At 44.2% G+C, this 20295-nt stretch overlaps 1 pseudogene across 1 annotated transcript; it reads right to left on the bottom strand.

Moving 5' to 3' along the window:
• Positions 1-5736: 5736 nt before the first annotated feature.
• LOC308429792 (large ribosomal subunit protein uL15-like) lies at positions 5737-6182 on the bottom strand (annotated as a pseudogene). The gene has a single exon. The product of its transcript is annotated as a large ribosomal subunit protein uL15-like (transcript).
• Positions 6183-20295: the final 14113 nt, after the last annotated feature.

The raw sequence follows: 20295 nt of genomic DNA, 5'->3' as shown, positions 1-20295 counted from the left end.
TGTAATTGATGTCACGCAGATAAGCACCTCTATTCCTTTGCCACTGCCATATCAGAGTTTTGGGTAATAACAAATGCATTTCACAATTTTTATAACTTGTCACATTTTAAGGGCATGTCATTCACCTTATTCTGGGTTTTGTCTGTCACCATGGCATGTCTGTCTATGCCTTGCTTAGCCTAATTTAGCTTGTATCTTAACCTCTAGAAAAGAAATTCTTCTAAGAAATAGCCTGGGGTGAAGTATGACAGGAAGTAGTACTAGTGATGCCACTGGAATGGTTTAAAATATTTAGAATTACAGAGAAATCCTGTAATCATTCTACCTGGATCCTCTGCTTTTGCTTTTCCTCGACTTCATCTTGGGTATTGGGTTGAGATATTCAAGAACTATGTCACTTTTATGGTGTCCTTCTTCTTGGTAGCATTTTACAAAGCTTCACACATCTCAAATCAAATACACGAGCATTTCTGGGGATGCCCCTGGGATTCACTTGGTAAAGTAACCACAGGACTGCAGGCCATAACTGAAGTTTCAAATCACTGTCCCTAAGAACAGAGAGTTCCTGCCAAGTTGTGAAGTCTTGCTGGGGTCACTTCCTTTCCAGCAATGTTAGGAAATCCAAAAATAAAATCAGACTTTAAATACATCTTTTATAGGTAGAGCACAAAGCCTTTCCCTTTTATACAATAGAATATAATCTATTTTTAAATGAAATGAAGGCTCTATATAAAGCTAATGAGCAAACTACTTGAAAACCATACATTTCTGTTGAGGCAGCAACCTTGAGACCCGCTTCATTCAGATGGAGGACTGAGTTCTTGCAGTTTCTGGTGAGTGAGCCACCTGCTGCTTCACCAACCAGCTTTTCTCCTGTGAGGGTATCAAGTTTGGATCTCTATGTAAGTTGTAATGCGCAGAAGAAAGGGCCAACCTACTTAAATACTCCTAGTTTTTCTCTTTACATTTAGTCAGTCCACACATATCACGTTGGTCGACCCTTGTCTTTCTTTACCCAGTTACCCTGAGGGACGGGTGGATATTGTTCCACTCATAAATATTTCATTATGAACTACTGAAAGGTAGAGCCTTTAAAACATCCCCATTGAGTTATTGTTACTACGTGTCTCATGCTTTTTTTCTCTCCTTTTACCTCCCATTCTCCTTCCTTTTCCTTTCCTTCCTCCCCTCCTTTCTCCCTGTCCCCCTTCCTTTCTATACAGCAGGTTGCTTTTGAGACAGGGTCTCATGTACCCTAGGTAGACCAGGACCTGGTTGAGGCTGAGGTCGACCTTGAACTCCCAATCTTCCTGTTCATACCACCTTAGTGGCTGGGATTACAACCTGTGTGTCACTACCCTAACTTAACAGGTTCTAGGGATGGAACCCAAGAGGTTTGGTATGCTATACTGAAACTATATCCGTTGATTTTTTTTTTTTTTTTTAGTTTTTTTTTTTAAGGGTTTTTCAAGACAGGATTTCTGTGTGTAGTCATGGGTGCCCTAGAACAGTCTCTGTGGACCAGGCTAGACTTGAACTCAGAGATCTGCTTGCCTCTGTCTCCAGAGTGCAAGGCTCTTCAGACAAGGTTCTCTAGTGTCCAGGTTGACCTCGACCTTCAGGTCCTCCTACTTCTGCCTTCCAGGTGCTGGGGTCATAAACATGAACCACCAGGTGTATTTCTGACAAAGAGTATAAACCCAGGGATCCCTCCATGCCGAGCAATTTGGTGGAATCTACCAACTGGACTTCATTTCCAGCCCCCTTTTTACCATGTGTAAATATATAACTCCACGGCAGTAGATCCCCCTGTGCCAACATTGCTTGCTACCTCTAGAGGTGGGTACCTCTAGACCTTACCTTTTCATTTTCTCAAACCAAGTCTCTGTGCCCACTAACCATCAACTCCCACTCTACCTTCCTCTCATGGAATATAATGACCACTACTATGCTGTGAGTGTGAACCTGGTACCCCTGGGCAGCTCATATACAAGGAATCATCCCAGTAATTGTTCTTTTATGACTGGCTTACTTCACCTGCCATGGAGTTTTCCAAGGCTAGTCTCTGCTACAGCAGGTTTTGGAATATTCCTTTATTTTATTTTATTTTTGTGAGGTAGGGTCTTATGAAGTAACTCAGACAAGGCTTGTCCTCATTCTCTAACCCTAGCAAGCCCTGAACTTGGAACCCTCTTGGGTCTCCACCTCCAAAGTGCTGGGAATCACAGGTATGTGCCACCACCACATGGATCATAATTTCCTTTATATGTGTTTAGCTCCTTGTTTCCCACCTTGCGTGTGTCTAGACTATTTTTTTATAGTGTTTGCAATTGTCTTGTCTCTGTTTTCATTTGCAGATTCTCTGAATTCTTTTCGGGCAAAGATATGTGGTGCAACACTTTTCAAAACCCAAAAAGCTGTGCAATCCCAGATTCCAACACTGAAATCCAACTTTCTATAGGATGTTGACCAAAGTATTGCTGTTTCCTGTCATTTGTTTGTTTCTTTGTTTTACCCAGAGCTGGGAGAGGAACCCAGGGTTCCACATGGTTTATGCAAACACCACTCTGATGAGCTGCAGCTTCAGCCCATTTAGACTCTTTCTTTTGACCCCTTGGCTGTCTTGACTTCATTTTTTTCTTCACTTTGCGTTGGTCTTGCTAAGTTGCCTAGGCAACCATCCTTGAATCCACTCTGTGTCCCAGCAGGCCTTGAGCACATGCTCCTCCTGCCTCGACCTCCCTAGCAGATTGGTTTGTTAGCCTGTGACGCCAACCTTGGCTCAAGATGAACCACTTAAAATTTATTTTATCTGTATGAATATTCTGCCTTCCTTTCATGCCTAAGTGGCCTTGGAGGCCAGAGAAAGCATTGGATCTCCTGGGGCTGGAATTACAGTTATGTGGGAACTGTTCCCTGGATGCTGAAAAATCAATCCTGGATCTTTTAGAAGAGCAGCCAGTGTCCTTCAATGTGGACCACTTTTAAAATGAGAAAACAACAAACAAACAAACAAACAAACAAACAAAACCAGCTTCCTACCAGGCTGTGTGGTTCCGTGGGTGGAACATCTCTCTTTTTTGAACTTCTCAGCCGAACCTCCAGAAACAGAGAAATGGGCTCTTGCTTGTTGAGACTGGAAAACAGGATGTGGATCGAACACACTGAGTCAGCAAAGACAACATATTTCCTCCCAGGCGCCATTTCTCAATGCTAAAGTAACTCTGTGCTGTGCGCTCCCACTAGTAAGTCCTTCCTGATGTCCTCTCTTGAAAGCATTGGACAGATAGACAGATGTCTGACAGATGGGTGTCAATAGGTATTTTGCATTATTGATGTCAAGCAGGTAGTGGTAGCCTGATCAATCTAAATTCATTATAGTCAAATCACGTACATATTGACAGGCTTGCATCTTGGAAGTATTTTCTTTTTCCTGACTCCCACATCGTCCCAGACTATTCGTTTGTTTGAAACAAAGTCTAGCTATGTATCCTTGGCTGGCCTAGAACTTGCTGTGCAGACTAGGCTGCCCTTTGCCCCCTGAGTGTTAGGATTACAGGCTATACCAACATGCCTTGCTTCCATCTAGTTTAAAAATGATAGACCAAGATAGGTGTTGGAATATTATGGTGACAACACAGACTATAATTGTCTAAGCAGTTTTAAAATGTATTGAGCACAAAACGCAACTATGTTTCATTTCACACCATTGCAAGATTCCTTTCATTGTCATGGAAGAGGTCTGTTTCAGTAGGTTTCTCTATGTTGTGACTGCTGTGTGCCCAGACGTAGAACCCAGCTTTCATAGAAAGCCCTGAGAGTTGCAGAAGGAAGCTTTCCAGTAGGTTTTCCCTTCCTAGCAGTTTTTATTTCACATTGGAGTCCAGCCAGCCATACCAACTCTGAAACCCTTACAGACCCAAAACACGGTATAGCATAAAATTCTCTAATCAAATAAAAGTGCAGCCAAAATACGAAACAAGGCGAGTCACATGATGGCAATGTCAAATGGAAAGTCAAGGCTGAGTAATTCCAATCCATAGTTTCTTGGGTTTGTAAATAGAAAATCCAGTTAAAAGCTTTGGCTCTTTTCTCTTCAGACATGGTCTGTCATTTGGCTCACGGTCTTCTGATGCACATGGTCAGGCTTCAGATGAAGAAGCTGATGTCAGGAGATGTTGGTCAAAGGACACGTCGTACTGGTTAGGCAGGATTGCACAAGAGGTCTGCTGCACTGCACGGGGACTGCACTTACTGACTATATGTTACATTCTTGAAATATGCATTCTTGCCAGAAAAATGACAGCTATGAGGGGGTAATTAGCAAAAATGTAACCCTTCGACCCTGTGTATATACTCCAAGAGATCATGCAGGCCATGATAAGTACATATAATTTCACTGCTAAGCTTGAAAACAATTGTTTTTAAAACAGATATTCATGTCATTTAACTCCTCCTTTTCTAGCGGTTGGGATCGGGAGGTACAGTGGGTAGAGAATGTTCACATGCTACAGAGTAAGGCCAGGTGAGAGCTCACTGCAGTGCAAAGGGATCTTTCATATTGGTTATGAAACTTCTGTGAGTTAGTGGGTTTTTGTTGTTGTTCTGTGTTTAAGTTCTGGGAACCCAATCTCACACATAATACAAGAACTGTCTCTTGAGCTGTGTCCCTAGCCCTAGCTATGAAACTCCTAAGCCGAATCACTTGACTTAAGTGGATTGCTGGGTGAGCCCCCCCTCCATCTTCTGTACCTTTGGTTTTAGATCATGCCTCATATTGTCATCTGTGGGGTCCTCTGTTAGTATGCGTGCACTAACTCTGACAAGGATGGAAGCACTGTGCTCGGTTCAAACAGTAGGTGAGGGCAAGATGGAGTACCCCACAGGCTTCGAGCCCTAAACCCAGGTCACCCCGCCTGCTGTGAGACTTGATTGACCAGTGTGCCTTTGCCTACTTCCCCATGCACATCTCAGCAAAGTGGTGCGGAGGTTCCGGGGCAGCCTGCAGTGGTGAAAACAGGCCTGCTAAAGCAGGCATGTCTAAGCAGACATGGGGCCCAAGAGTCCGACAGGATTAACGTTAAGCAAACCCAGCATTTGGAGAGCTTCATCTGCTTCTATTTTTTCCCTCTCCTCGCTAGAAGCAGGGGTTCTGGAAATGTTTTGTATTGTAATACTAAGCAACTGGATTCCTGACATTGTTGAAATGTATTTAAAAATCCCCAATTTTGTGAGTCCGGGGCAGTTAGCTTGGACAAACTGCACATGTTGGTGAAGGGTTGCTCCGGGGCCAAGGAGGAAGCTGAGATCGTGGTTCCAGGAAGAAAGTGCTTTCCTCGTGAACACATGTGCTCTCCAGCAATCGCAGACTGAAATACGGAATTGTAGCATTCAATGGAACACGTGGTTTTACTTAAACTACGTGTGTTTTGGCTGCATGTATTTCTTTAAAAGTTTTAAACATTTATCTTGTTTTATGTGGGTCAGTGGTTCGCTTGCATGCATGTCTGTAGACCACATTTGTGGAGTACCTGCAGCAAGCCTGAAGTCTGGTAGTTTCAGAAACTGGAGTTACAAATAGTTGGGAGCTGCCATGTGGGTGTTGGGAATTGAACCCGGGTCCCCTGGAAAAGCAGCCGGCGCTCTTAACCACTGAGCCATCACCCCAGACTCACATGCATTTTTTTTTTTTCCAACATGGAAAATGTTAGCCTTTAATTGACCTCTGAAGTGGTTTTAAGCCACCAGAACACAAGCACCTCCAACACCCATTATCTTCTCTTCAGCTCCTCCGCTGATAAATTTGGCCTTCATGATGACAGGTTGCTGAGGGAGCTTTCCCTTCCTAAGAACTCTGTAGTAGCCTGATCAAACAGCATCAGTGATGGGAAAGCTCCAGTCTTGTTTTGTGCTGCATTGACCCGTGTCTGCTAGCTGACCAGCGTCCATAATTTATCCAGGTTGATAGCTGGGGAGAAGCTCTGGTTCCTCTTCAAGTGGTAATGTTTCATACCAACTTTCCCGAAGTCACCTGGATGATACTTGTTGATGTTGATCCTGTGGTGATCCATGCCTCCAGCATCACCGTGGCCTCCTGGGTGCTTTAGGTACTTACCGATGCGACCGTGGCCATGGCTCATGTGGCCCTGGAGTTTCCCGGTCTTCCTCAGTCTGGATGGCATGGGAGTGGCAGAAATGAAAGAGGATGCATGCATTTCTTTTAAGACCAAAATCTATTCTGATTATAGAGTGACTAGTGTGAACACTGGAACATGCCAGAGGAAGAAAATAAAACTGATGGAATTCCAATAAGCAGGAATCAGGTTTGACATTTGACCTGTGGATTCTCGTTCTCTTTTCTATGATATGTAATGGCCCAGGTTCTCATTGTAAATCAAAGTATGGTCACATGGTATATGGAAAACTGCATCTTTTGTATTTTCACCCCATGCTACAGGATAGGTTGTCAAAAAGTTTTATTTTCTTAGATACCTTTTTGTTTGTTTGTTTGTTTTTAGTGTGGTCCTTGGGGTGAAACTTGAGGCTTTCTGCCTGCTCGGCAAGTGCTCTACCATGGACTGACCTACTGACCTATTTCTTCACTGAATGTTGCACGTGGATCCTTGATTATGTTTCTAATGTTAGCATTCTTTCTAGACGTTTTGTTATATGTACATGATGTATATATTGTTTTCTGTGTACCACATGTGTACAGTACTTGGTGGTACCAGGTCCCTTGGAACTGGAGTTTCAAGTGGTTGTGATCCGTCATGTGGTTCTGGGACTTGAACCCAGGTCCTCTACAATACTGGCCAGTACCTTTAACTACTGAGCCATTCGTCCAGCCCTAGTAGGAGGTCTTTATGTCCTCTGAAAGTGCTGTTCTTTAAAAAAAAATTAAGGTAGTTCTTCTTTGATGCTGAATTAGTTCTCTCAAGGGGCTCTTATGACAGAACAGGCCTGCTGGGCTCATGTGACAACCTACATCCCAGCTGCATAGGAGGGTGGGGCAGGATGGGGCCAAGTTCAAGGCCTGCCTGTATAACAGTGACTTCCGAGCATCCTGAACTACCTAGAGAGATCTTATCTCATTTTTGTTTAAATGTAAGACAGATCTTTAATAGACTAATCTGGCCTTGATCTTGCTATAGCTGTGGATGACCTTAAACTTGGTCTTTAACTCCTGATGTTCCTGTTCCTATTTCCTATGTTCTGGGACAACAGACATGTGTCACCACCATGGTTGATGTATGCAGTGTCAGGGATCAATCCTAGGGCTTTGTGCATGTCAGACAGGCATTCTCCGAGCTGAACTCCATCCGTAGATGTCTCAGGATGAACATATTGATATAATAACATACATACACATACACACACACACACACACACACACACACACACGAGTAAGAATATAGCTTAGAGACAGAGACATTGACAAATATGTATGTGTGTGTGAGACCCTGAGTTCAGCCTCTTGTATAATAAAAGAAAAATGAAACAACACAGGAAAGCCCAAAGCCAGCTACTGCTCAGCTGCTCTGACTTCCCGTCTGACATTGAGAGTTAAAGTAAACCTCAGCCATATAGCAAGTTCAAGTGAGAGTCTCAGGACATTCACTCGAGTGACAGGAAGTGGACTGTTGCATCAGTTTGACTAATCCGTGTAGGACATTATGGCTGTGGAGCGGTCAAGGGACAACCAAATGTTGAGTTTACACAAACTCTAGAGGGTTGTACATCACACTGTGTGTTTTTTTATAACATGTTTTATAATCCCTGTCAGACTTAATGTTACAAAGAAACTGAAAAATAAACTAAAGCTGTCCATTTTAAGATTATGCAAGGAAGTATTAGTCAAAATTTGATGCTTTAACCTCTTTCTTCCTTGTATTTATTACTTATTTGTTTTCCTTCTAATGCAGTAACGTTTTCCTACTATAGTATTTGTCTTCTGCAACTTGGTTTGTAGTCAGTCTTTATAAATTTTGGGTATAAATTTCCTGCATGTGTATCACAAGCTGTCAGACATTACAAGAGCCTGCATCTCCAGCAGGCTTGTGGAATGAATGGAATGGAGTGGGGTAGCCACCAGCAGGCCTTGGGGCCCTTGAAGGCATCTGGTTTCTCTCAAACACTCCCATTCCAGTTGCCAGAATTTTACCATTTTCTAGAGTGCCTTTTACTTTAAGATTTTAAGGATCACAGAGCTGGTTCTGGTGGCTACTCTGAGCAGAGTTCCAGAGACTTACACTGCTGCATGTGATCAGACAAACTTCTTAGACACAGACAAATTCCCGGTCTGCTTTCTTCTGACTACTTCTGGTGAGCAAACCTTGGCCTGGAGTCTTTCTGTGCTCCTAACTTTACTTTGTTCCAAGACTGTAAGAACCGACCACACTCTAGCACACTGTGCGTAGTTGGAAGAGGACCCACTTCTCATTGAGTCTGTTGTGGCAGAACCATTTGGTTTGATGGACTGCAACTTGCACTCTCCTTCAGAAAAACTTTGCTAGGCTAAGAAGCTTTTAGCCTCAGAGAACAGAACCCAGTTTAAAAGTAGTCTAGCAAAAATGAGGGGTTTATTGTAATTTTTATTACCTTTTTGTATGTTCACATACTGTGTGTGTGGGTGGGTGGGTGTGTGTGGGTGGGTGTGGGTGTATAAAGTGTGTGTGTTTGTATGTGTGGTATGTGTATGTGTGTGTGTGTGTGGGTGGGTGGGTGGGTGTGTAAAGGGTGGTGGTGGTGACACTATAATGACTTTGTATAGATTAGAAGACAACTTGTGGGAATCTATTCTCTATCTCAGCCACGTGGGTCTCTGGTATTGAAATCACATTATAGGACCCAACAGAAGGAACCTCTACTCTCTGAGCCACCTCTGTGGCCTAGTTCATTGTAATATTTTAGGACATAGAATGTAGTTTGGATATAAGACTACCAGTTAAGAAACAAAAACACTGAAAACCCAAGAAATATGATTTCTTTGTATGATATTTTTGTCTGCTTTTCTATCTATTCTTTATCCGCTTTTCTCCCAGCCCCCAACCCCATGAACTGCCTGCCTGTCCTCCCTTCCTGTCCCTGTTTTAGCCTTCACTGACCTGGAACTTGCAGTGATTACATGCCCTGTCTGCAGTGTGCTGAGGTTACAGCATGTACTGTCCATGACCAGCCCCTGATTTTCTTTCTTGGTAGAGTGCCTCTTCCTCTGCTCTGATGTCATTCTTGTATGCTGATGGTAGCTCCAAATATGCTGTCTAGATGCACAAAAAATCTGTTTTCCTTTATCCCACTTTACATCCAAATGTTTGCCAAAGTCATAAAAGTACAAATCCTCAACACATAAACTTAATATTTTAAGTTAGGTTTTAAAATGTAAATTATATGATATAATAGCATTCAAGAACCAATTAAGACAACACAAGAATAAGAGAAGGGCTGTGTCAAATTGTTCTTTAGGTACCTGCAGAGTATCTGTTGTTTCAACAAAGTAACCAAACTGAGGTATCTGCTAGTTACTATATCTAAAATTCCAATCATCTCAGAGAATCTTGAAATCACCTCTGTGTGTGTGTGTGTGTGTATGTGTGTTGTGGGGGAGGTTAAAGGAGGAGTGAGATGGGAGATTGTTCTGTGTATCTCTAGCTATCCTGGAATTCAGAGATCTGTCTGCCTTTGCCTCCTGAGTTCTGGGAGTAAAGGGTGCACCACCACCAACTTTTAACCTACCACAAGGCCCCAGCTTTTGAAGACTGCCTTGATCAAGAGCAGACAAATGTACTATGAGAGAGAGATGTCTCAGATTGCTGTCATGCAGTCCCCTGATACACGCTGTTGCATACACACTTGCTGGATTAATTAAAATAATAGAAGGGTGACCAGCCATGGTGCTTATCTTACGACACTGTTGTCCCTTATCCTTACAAGCCATTATGCCCGTGTTCTCTCTATGTCACAGGGCTGGGTAGGAAGTAAATAGGGAATCGGGTTTGGTAAATTCCTACCAGAGTAGTATCAGGGATACCAAAATGGCTGTCTTGATTTCCTTGACTTGTATTTGATATATTTTGCTATGGTTTAGATCTAGAATGCTCCATGTATAAAAGGCTCTGTTCTCAGCGTATTGCTTTTGGGAGGCAGTAGAACCTTGAAAAGCAGAGGCTAGTAGGATGCTGGACACAGGATAGTGGGACCCCTGCACTTTGATTTGTACTCTTTTGTCTCAGTGAGAGGTTAAGTAGCTTAATATTCCCTGTGTTTCCACCACAATGGGTCACCAAAAAGCCAAAGCATCAAGGCTACTGGTCACAGACTTAAACCTTCAAAACTATGATCTAAAATAACCCTCAACCTTACAAACTGATAACAGAGGGCACTTAATATGAGAACAGTAACGTCTGGGAGTGAGCTGGCTCTACTACTACTAATAGTGAAAACTGCATTTCTTTGGTAGGGGTTGTCATTTCTGATACAACGCTTCAAGCCTGTGGTGATTTGAATGAAAAAATATTCCCCAGAGGCTTGTGTATTGAACACTTGATCCCCACTTGATGGCAATGTTTGGGGAGTGTGGTGGTTTGAATATGCTTGGCCCACAGGGAGTGGAACTCTTAGGAGGTGTGGCCTTGTTGGAGAAAGTGTGTCACTGTGGGGGTGAGCTTTAGAGGCTTCCTCCTATGTCCAGGCTCTACCCATTGCAGAAAAACGCTTCCCCCTAACTGCCAGAGGATGCCAATCTTCTCCTGGCTACTTTCAGATGAGACATAGAACTCTCAGCCCTTCCATCACCATGTCTGCCTGGATGCTGCCATGCTTCCTACCATGATGAAAAAGGACTTAACCTATGAAACTGTAGAGCCAGCCCAAATTAAATGTTTTTCTTTATATGAGTTGCCATGGACTTAGTATCTCTTCATAGCAATGGAAACCCTACCTTAGGGAGGATATGGAACTGTTAAGATGTGGAGCCTTGCTAGAACAAGTACATCACTGGGGGTGGACTTTGAGAGTTTATGACCCTGATCCACTTTCAGTACCTACCCCCAAGCCTGGCTCCCTGTTAGTGGGTGAGACGTGATATCTCAGCTTCTTAATCCTGCTGCTTAATATCTTACTTCTCTACTACTAAGGTCTCTTATCATCTCTCATAGTTGGCTTTCTATTGTCATACCAGTTACTATGACCAAAACAATGATAACAATTTGGGGAGGAAGGGGTTTATTTGGCTCATAGTGTTTGACTACAGTCCCCCATGTAGGAAGCCAAGGCAGAAATCCAAGCAGTCAGGAACCTGGAATCAAGAACTAAAGCAGAGGCCATGGAGGAATGCTACTTACTGGTATGCTCCCCATGGCCTATGCACCTTGCTTTTTTATACATCTCAGGACTAATTGCCAGTGTGACGCCACTCACAGTGGACTGGACCCACCCACAACAATCATTAATCAACAAAACACCTTATGCATGTTTATAGGCCAATCTGAAGGAGGCATCTTCTCAGTTAAATTTCCCTCTTTTAAGAGGACCCTGTTTGTGTTAAGTTGACCAAAAAGTAACTAGCACATCCCTCTGGAACTTTAAGGCAAAATAATACCTTCCTTATATAAGTTGCTTTGGTTGTGGTATTTTATCGCAGGAAGAGAAAAGTAGTTGATAGACACAACACTGCACTTTAAACATTTTTATAATGAGGGCGGGAGGGATGGCTCAGCAGTTAAGGGTAGTTGGTTGGCTACTTTGTGTGGTCAACTTGAGTACATTTGGAATTAACTAAAACCCAAGGCTATGTGTATACCTGTAAGGCAGTTTCCTTAATTGAATCATTGCAAGTGGGAAGACCCACTTTTAATTTGAATCTTTTGGGGTGGGAAGATTCACCTTTAATCTAGACCACATCTTCCTAAGAAGGACATGGAAGGGTGAGACTTCCCTGCTTGCTCTCTCTAGCTTGAGAGCATCCCTCTTTTGGTATGAGATCCCACTTCTTTGGGATTCCAGCATCTACTGAAGACCTAGTGAGACATCCAGCCTTGTGGACTGAACAACTACTGGACTCTTGGACTTTCCACTGATGGCCATTGTTGATCAGCTGGATCACAGCTTATAAGGCTCTGTAAAAAAAAATCTAATCTATGTATTTTTTTCACTTCAGATGTCTCACAAACTGTCTGCAACTCACTGCGGGTGATCTGATGCTCTTATCTGGCTTCTGTAGGCACTTTTACTCCTGTGTACACTCACTAATTCACACACACACACACACACACAATTAAAATAAGTCTTAAAATTAGAATAACAATGTTCAGAAAAGGAGAGATTTCTATCCTGTGTGGCCCACTTATAAGTTAGTGTGGTGGTTTGAATAGGTATGGCCTTCATAGACTCTTGTGTTTAAGTGCTTGGCTCATAGGAAGTGGCACTATTAGGAGGTGTGTCCTTGTTGGAGGAGGTGTGTCAGAGCAGGCTTTGTGTTCTCCTATGCTCACACTACATCCAGTGACAGTCACTTTCTGCTGCCTGTAGATCCAGATGTAGATCTCTCAGCACCAAGTCTGCCTGCATGCTGCCAGGCTTCCCACTATCATGATGATGAACTAAACCTCTGAAACTGTGAGCCAAAGCCCCAATGAAATGTTTTCCTCTATAAGAGTAGCTGTGATCACAGTTTCTCTTCTTAGCAATAGACATTCTAACAAGACAGGTACATTAATATTTTTTAAGTGGGACATAGTGCAGTTTAAAAACTACTTATAGACGTAAAATCTTAAAGCACCCATTTAGCTCACTGTCAGCAAATGCCATTCTATTTTAGACAGGCCATTAGCCCACTGACAGAAGTGTAGGGTCCCTGTGCCACACACACACACCCTTGGAGAGAGTAATCAGAAGCTGAAGTTGGACAGTGTTCATTGGCTGGTGGAGACTAGGAAGGCTGTGCTTTGCTGTGCCTTGCTGTGCCTTGCTGTGTCTTGCTGTGCCTTGCTGTGCCTTGCCATGTCTTGCCGTGCCTTGCTGTGTCTTGCTGTGCCTTGCCGTGTCTTGCCGTGCCTTGCTGTGCCTTGTTGTGTCTTGCTGTGCCTTGCTGTGCCTTGCCATGTCTTGCCGTGCCTTGCTGTGTCTTGCTGTGTCTTGCTGTGCCTTGCTGTGCCTTGCTGTGTCTTGTTGTGTCTTGCTGTGCCTTGCTGTGCCTTGTACACAGGTACCTTTCCCAAAGCCTGCCATGGAGCACTCCCTGGCATAAAGCAGACTCAGTGTATCTCTTGCCTCCTTTCTCTCCATGCTCCCTCCTTGGTGCATGTCACTTCAAAGTGTCACACAAACTGTCCTCTGCCTCACTTACTGCAACTGTTTCACAGGTCTTTTCCGTTCATTTTTCTCTGGACCAATTCACCTTCTTTTTCTCAGAAAGACACCATCTGCTGCAGGATTGGGTCTGGAACTGGTGGGAAGCCAGTGAATGTGGTGGTTGGTGGGTGGGTTAGTGGGGACACATTTATGCAGCCCCAGAGTAAGTTCTGAGATTTCAGGTGACAACATGATAAATCCTCAGGCCTCCAGGGAAATCAAATGGCCCACAATGAACATCTTCAGCTGGAAGTACTGTCAACAGATGCTAAAAGTACACTGCTATTTACTCTCTTCCACGGGAGTCTATGTGTTCCCACTTGACCAGGAAGCAGAAAGCAAGCCAACGTTCAACTGAATGCTGCCAGTTCCAAAATAAATTTGTTTTCCCTGGACCTGGGGAAAGAACAAACAACAAACATATTGGTGCAATTTGCCTTTGCCCTCTGGAGGAGCTGGCTTCTTGAGCGCCTTGTTCATTCTCCCTGTCGTCTGCAGTCAGGTGACCAGTCTCAGGCTTCTTCCTCGGCGCTGATAGGAACTGGCTTGCATTCGAACCAGATGGTGCATCCAAGGCAGATTTATTAAATTTGGGGGAAAGAAAGGGTGAGATTTAAAAATAAAATAATAACACAAACAAATGGTATCTGATCTTCCCTCTTAAACTCAGCTTGACAAGTGTGTCTTTAGAAAATATCCTTATGAAAATATAGATTATGAGCTGCCTTTTAATTGGGGTGCAGGTCGCATAGACACTGCCATTAAACCTCTTCTATGTAAAATGAAATAACAGCTCGCAGCGAGCTTGTGGTCCTTTCTTGTGGTTACAGGGCCAGATGTCAAGCTCGGAGCCATGGTTTGGGGTGACTGTTGGTTTAAGAGGTTTGTCCCTGCCCGGAACAGTATGTATTCTTTGAATGTATCTACAAGAGCCCAGTACAATGTACCCTAAAGCCAATGCCAGTTCCCCTCTGCACCCGGTGTTACTACTCGTTGGCTTAAAACGCTCAGAGACCCAAGACTGGTCATGTCTACCTTCCGCACACCTTCAAGCATGGTGGCCAGCTGCCTGAGCGTTGCCTTCTGCTGTGCTTTGACTTTGGATCTAACTGCTACTGTCACTTGGCTTTCACTTCTGGGGGGACATTAGAGTCTCCCACTCAGTGAGATTGTGAGGATTAGGTAAAAAAAACCACAGCACTAATTCTTGCAGGGAATTCTTTATACACATCAGTGACTGGCGGTGACTTTCAGACACTGCTGTCATTGGGACTTGGTATCTGTCATCTGGATAACTGGATAACTACCATTTTGCCTTCATTTCTGACTACAAAGTGAGGGCAACAGTGGAAGTTTCTTCTCAAGTAGTTACATGTTGAACACTTCTGCCTTCATCCTGGACCTCAGGGTGGGTCCACAGGCTTCTCTTGTAATTTTAGACCTAGCCAATCACTTTGTAACACTTCTTCTTGTTCAGCTAAAATAGCACAGTTGATCTCAATCTCCAAGATTTTGAATAGACCACCTCCTTTTCAATAGGGCTTTACAGAAATGGGGGCCATTTGAGAAAGAACAAGGTTCTAAAAGGTTCTGAGCATCCAAAGAGATATAGTAGTCAGCCTTCCCAGACTTCGGTGGTAGTTCAAGTTCACCTTACATGTAGTAACCTGGCCCTGATTGTCATCAGCTCTGTACGGTTGCTTGATTAGCAAATTTCCTTTTGGGACCAGACAGGTCCTGTTCACACTAAAGAGTTAGTTACAACTTCCAGCCACGGGTGTCTTCACTTCTGAACTCCAGAACAGCCGAGTGAATGAAATCAGAACTATTTTGAGAGTCGAAAGCAATTGGACCAAATGAAGGAACAGCTTTTCTGGGACACAGTGTTTTCTGGAACTACTAAAGCATAAAAGAAGAGCAAGATAAAACAGCTCCTCTTAAAAAAAAAAAAAAAAGACCCGGAAGGGGAGCAGCTGTTCTCAGTACCCAGGGCTGCCCTGGTTTGATCGCACAATGCCTCTCATTCTGAAGAGCCCCTCAGTTTTGTACGAACTGGCACATTAGGCTACTTCAACAAAAAGGCCAAACTGCTACTGACAAAATTAAAATTCCAAGGTAGAGCATGTCTAGCTGATTTTTAGAACCATGCCTCTTCAATGCAGGTAGAAAATGTAAATAGAAAAGGCCGGTGACTTAGTCTTGACCTAAGAAGCGGTCTGTACCAGCTGGTATTGATGGGTATGTTAATGGAGGATCTTTGTTTAGGATGTCTGGGGTACGTGTCATCTTAGGCACATGCTTACAGTCTTGGTCAGGACAGGGGTCCTGGTCAGTCTTTTCTGCGTTTCAGTCATTTGGTGGCACTTACTCTGATTGCAAACCTGTTCCGTGGGAGGAAATAATTAGTCCTTACGCTGTTCTTTGTGAAAAAAACCAAAACTGTAACATAACACCAGACACCTTAGAGAAAATGAAGAAGCCAGTATCCAAAGGAAGTTTCCCACTTCAGTGCATATTCTAGGGTGAGGAAAAGGTGACGTGCCGTTCGAGAGAGTAAGGCTGATGGCATGGTGGGGATGGAGATGCTGGAGAGGGACAAGTCCATGTGGATGGCAATGAACTTCAGCCTGGGTGTGAGTCAAAGATCTGTCAAGATGGAGGAGAGGTAAGGATGCTGAAGATGGAACACGAACAGGAACGTTCAGTGGGATTTTGTGGCCAGTCTTAGCTAGGGATTAGCACACTGTTCCTCCATTCAGCCTGGTATTGACAGATGAATAAGTGGAACATCCTTATCTGGAATGCCTAGGGACTCCTGTCATCTTAGGCACATGTCTACAGCCTCACTCTTTCTAGTCCTGAAAAGACTGTGTGCCTCAGACTCTAGGCCAAAGCTCCAGGCATGGGATGCCTTTGTACTCACTGAGCGGCTGCTACATGGATGAGGAAGTGTCAGGGGCTACAGTGTCAGAGGAAGAAAGATGAGTTAACAAAAAGCCTGCACTCACAAGGTTTGAGGAAATCTGTGGAAGGAATCCATGACATTGGATAAGGATCCAAGGCAAGAGAACTTCTGATAATCAAAGTCTGTGCTTGCCAAACTAAGCTGGCTGTGTTAGGAAAAGGGAGATAGGAGAAGCTTGCCATTTGTAGGATGTGGGAGTAACTATAGAGGCCAATAGTCTGCATGCATAAATATGTAAACATATTTAGTTCATGCTAACAGATGTGGCTCCTGATTGTCCCAACCACCAGTGAGAAGCCTTGTGGGCACACAACTAGTCGTGCCCCACGTATGATCCTAAGATTGTATATATAATATATATCACATACGTGATATATATATATATATATATATATATATATATATATATATATATATATATATATATATATATATATATAAAATATTCCTTTTGAATGAGCACAAGGAACTACCTCATCCTATTTTTGTTAAACAACTTACAAATAGAAAACCTTGATTTTGGCTCACTCCAGAATCAATTATCATGCTGGGATTGTCAAAGCAGGACATCAGAGAGGGGTGCATATGGGTGGTAGGGTGCTTGTTTCATGCAACCTGTATGTTAAAGAGGAAGTGGAAGGTATGATGCTTCAGTAGTTTCTTTGAGAGCACAATCCCAATGACCTAACTTCCTGTGGTTAGGTCTCTTTTCATAATGTTTTGGCTACTTCCCAGTAGTGACATGCTAGGAACTAAGCCAGTGTGGGGGCCATTGGGGAAACCCCAGACCCAAACTACAGCACTCTCCATCTAGGTTTCAGGTTGCTGACACCTGAAATTTAAGATCATACATAGAATGTTCTAGAGGGTGGGGAAGTATATCCCTTAGGATCATGGGCTCTGGAGGCCAGGATGAGTGTCCACGGCAGAAGTTATATAGACCACAGTTCCTTCCTTCCCTTTTATCTTCTCTTCCTTTCCTTTTCCTTCCCTTCCTTCCTTTTCTCATTTCCTTCCTTCCCCTTCCTTTCCTTCATTCCTTCCTTCCTTCCCCCTCTTTTCCTTCCTTTTTCCATTCCTCCCTTCCTTCCCCTTTTCCTTCCTTTTCTTCCTTCCTTTTTATTTCCTCCCCTACTTCTTTTCTTCTTTCCATCTTTCTTTCATTCCTTTTCTTTTCCATTTTCTTCCTTCTTCCTTTTCCACCCCTTCCTTTCTTTTTCATTCCTTCCATTCCTCCCTCCCTTCCTTTTCCTTCCCTTCATTTTCTCTTCTCCTTTCTTCCTTTTTTCCTTCCTTCCTTTCTTTCTTTTTCTCCTTTCTTCCTTCCATTACTTAAAATATTTCTTCTCTCGATTTAACGTTTTAGTTTTCAGTAGCTCTGCTTTCAAAGATCTCCATGTTCTTCTTTGCTTGAGGAATTTAATTTTACTGACCTCACCGGCCTCATACTTCAAACCCTCTTGCTTCGGTCCCTCAGGTGCTTCGGTGACAGACCTGCGAGGAGCTACAGGGGGCCCTTGAACAGTCTTCTCCCAAGTTTCCTGAGTATGAACTATCCTCCCAGAAGTCACCTTGCCTCACATGCTGGAGACCCTAGGTTCAAACTCCAGAACTGTGGGGATCTCGCAGGATGTTGCAAGCAGAGGACAGTCCCTTGCAGCAAACCCACCCACTCACCTCCATCATACCAGGGTTGACAAGGGGCATGCCTAAAAGCTGACACCCAGACCCCACTCAGCTCTCTTACGCAGATAAACAAAATGATCGATTATCCAATGACAAATGGAAGAGAGTTTTCCGAAGACATTTACAACGGAAGGAGAGTGATTTTCCGATGGCTCCAGAGGGCAACAGTTTATCAAGGGCTATTTAGATCCATCAAAACCACTTTAGGACCGGAGTGGAGCTATTTAAGATGCAGAGGGTGTGCAGCCCTTGCCTGCGTTTCAGATTATTCCATTTATTAAAAGCAGAAGTGTGGAAACATCAGAGCACAAACTCATGAACATTGTGGGGGAAATGTGTTCAAATGCACCAGCCCACCTGTGGAGCCAGCACAGCCCATCTCCTATTTACCGGCAGATTATACATTGCTTACAATCTTCGGGCCCTTCCTATCTCTGTGAAAAAAAAATTAGTCTCCAGGACTCAAAATACACTACAACACACATACACACACACAGACACACACACACAGACACACACACACAGACACACACACACACACCACCTCTAAGAGAATACGAGAATCCTTGAGTGTTTAGTTTCTCAGGAACTCCACACATAAATATGACAGTTAAGTTACAGGTTTTATCTGAGGAACTCCACACATAAATGTGACAGTTAAGTTACAGGTTTTATCTGAGGCGTACAAGACTAACCCTGGGCACATTTTTTTTTTTTTTTTTTTTTAAACCACAGGATGCAATTCCAGGGCTTGGTATCCATCACTGTTTGGATTTCCTGTTGGTTTCTCTCTTTGAAGAGGCAAATACACAGAACATGGATACATGTATGAACTTCTCAAAAAGTAAATACAACGGACTTTAAAAAGGTAATCAAATAGTTTTCTGTCGGGGGGGGGGTTTGAATTGAATTGGTTAATTGTTTATCACACTCTAGCTACATGTATATAGACATTTGAGTACCATACTCACCCTTCAACTCCCTCTACCTCCCCACCCCATTCCCCTCCTAACTCTCTTTTCATTCTCTCCTCTCTCACTCATTTGCTTGCTTGCCTGCAAATTGAGTGTAATTTGTGTTGCCCTTATTTGCAAGGTGCAGGGCCAAAGGCTGCAGCTTTGGCAGCCCATCGGTGGCCACGCCCTCAATGAAAGTGACTGTTCATTTCAACCAGTCCTTGCCTGTCAGTGTTCCTCAGATAAGGTGATTAAGCAACTGGGAAGCAGTGGTAGAGAGATTTCTACGGTCTTGACAGGTTTCAAGGCTTTGATAAATTTGGAGATTACTTCAGTACAGATAGGATCTCAAACCAACTTGCTCTCAATGGAAACGAACCGGAGCTGAACCTGGCTCAGCGAAAATTTGCCTGACACTATTGTCATTTTCCTGAATCCACAGAGGACCAGGAATGTCGGATTCAAGATGTAGAATGTTTCATGCAGCTGTGACGCTGAATGGGATAGCTGGGATAAGACCTCTCGCATTGCCTCCAACCCCTAACCACCCACAGCAGGCCAGAGAGGTGCAGGCTCAAACCAGGGGAGCTGAAAATTAGGCTTCGACTGACCTAGTACAAATAGTCCCCAATAACTACTTACCAAATGGATTAAAAGGTTGTCTACTTTCCCCCATCTGCCTTTTATTTAACCACCCTCTTCTAAGCTCTTTTGACACCCGGGTCCCTAAATTCTGCCGACTCCACGGTGGTGTGGATATAGGGTTCTTGAAAAGAATGAGCAAGAAAGCCAGCTAAATCCTGTGCTTAGGGATGAATAAGAAATCCTTAGAGACTAGAGCCAACAAAGAGCCTGATGCAAGGAACCCAACCCGGAGATCCCGGAGTTCTACACCAGCCTTGAGAACCACATCTGGTGCGCCTGGCACAAGGCAAGGTCCAGGTCCCCAGCTCCGTCGCGGCTGGAGCCCCCAAACCCCCAAGCCTAAACTCGCTTGCAACTCCCGCCCCCGGGGCGGTGCCGGGAACAAGCAGCGCCTCCGCCAGTCACGTGGGGGCCGCTCCACCGGGCGGCGCTGTAGCTTCCCGATCGCGCTCTCCTAGCGCCGGGGACGCGGCGCTCGCGCTCCCGACCGAGCCGCGGGGAAACGGAGACAAGGAGACGCCGCCACCTCCGGCGCCCCGGCCCTGCGCCCGCAGCATGCCCGCCGCGGAGCCGAGCGCTGCCCTCCTCCTGCAGCTCGCGGAGGCGACGCCGCCGGCCTCCGGGCCACCGCTGCGAGGGTAGCGGGGCCGGAGTCGGCTACCGAGGCACGGCTAGGCGGGCGGAGCTGGAGGAGGA

This window comes from Micromys minutus (assembly GCF_963924665.1).
Source record: "Micromys minutus genome assembly, chromosome: 14".
Lineage (NCBI taxonomy): Eukaryota > Metazoa > Chordata > Mammalia > Rodentia > Muridae > Micromys > Micromys minutus.
The sequence above is the reverse complement of the archived record's forward strand: the minus strand, read 5'-3'. Positions and strand labels throughout refer to the sequence as shown.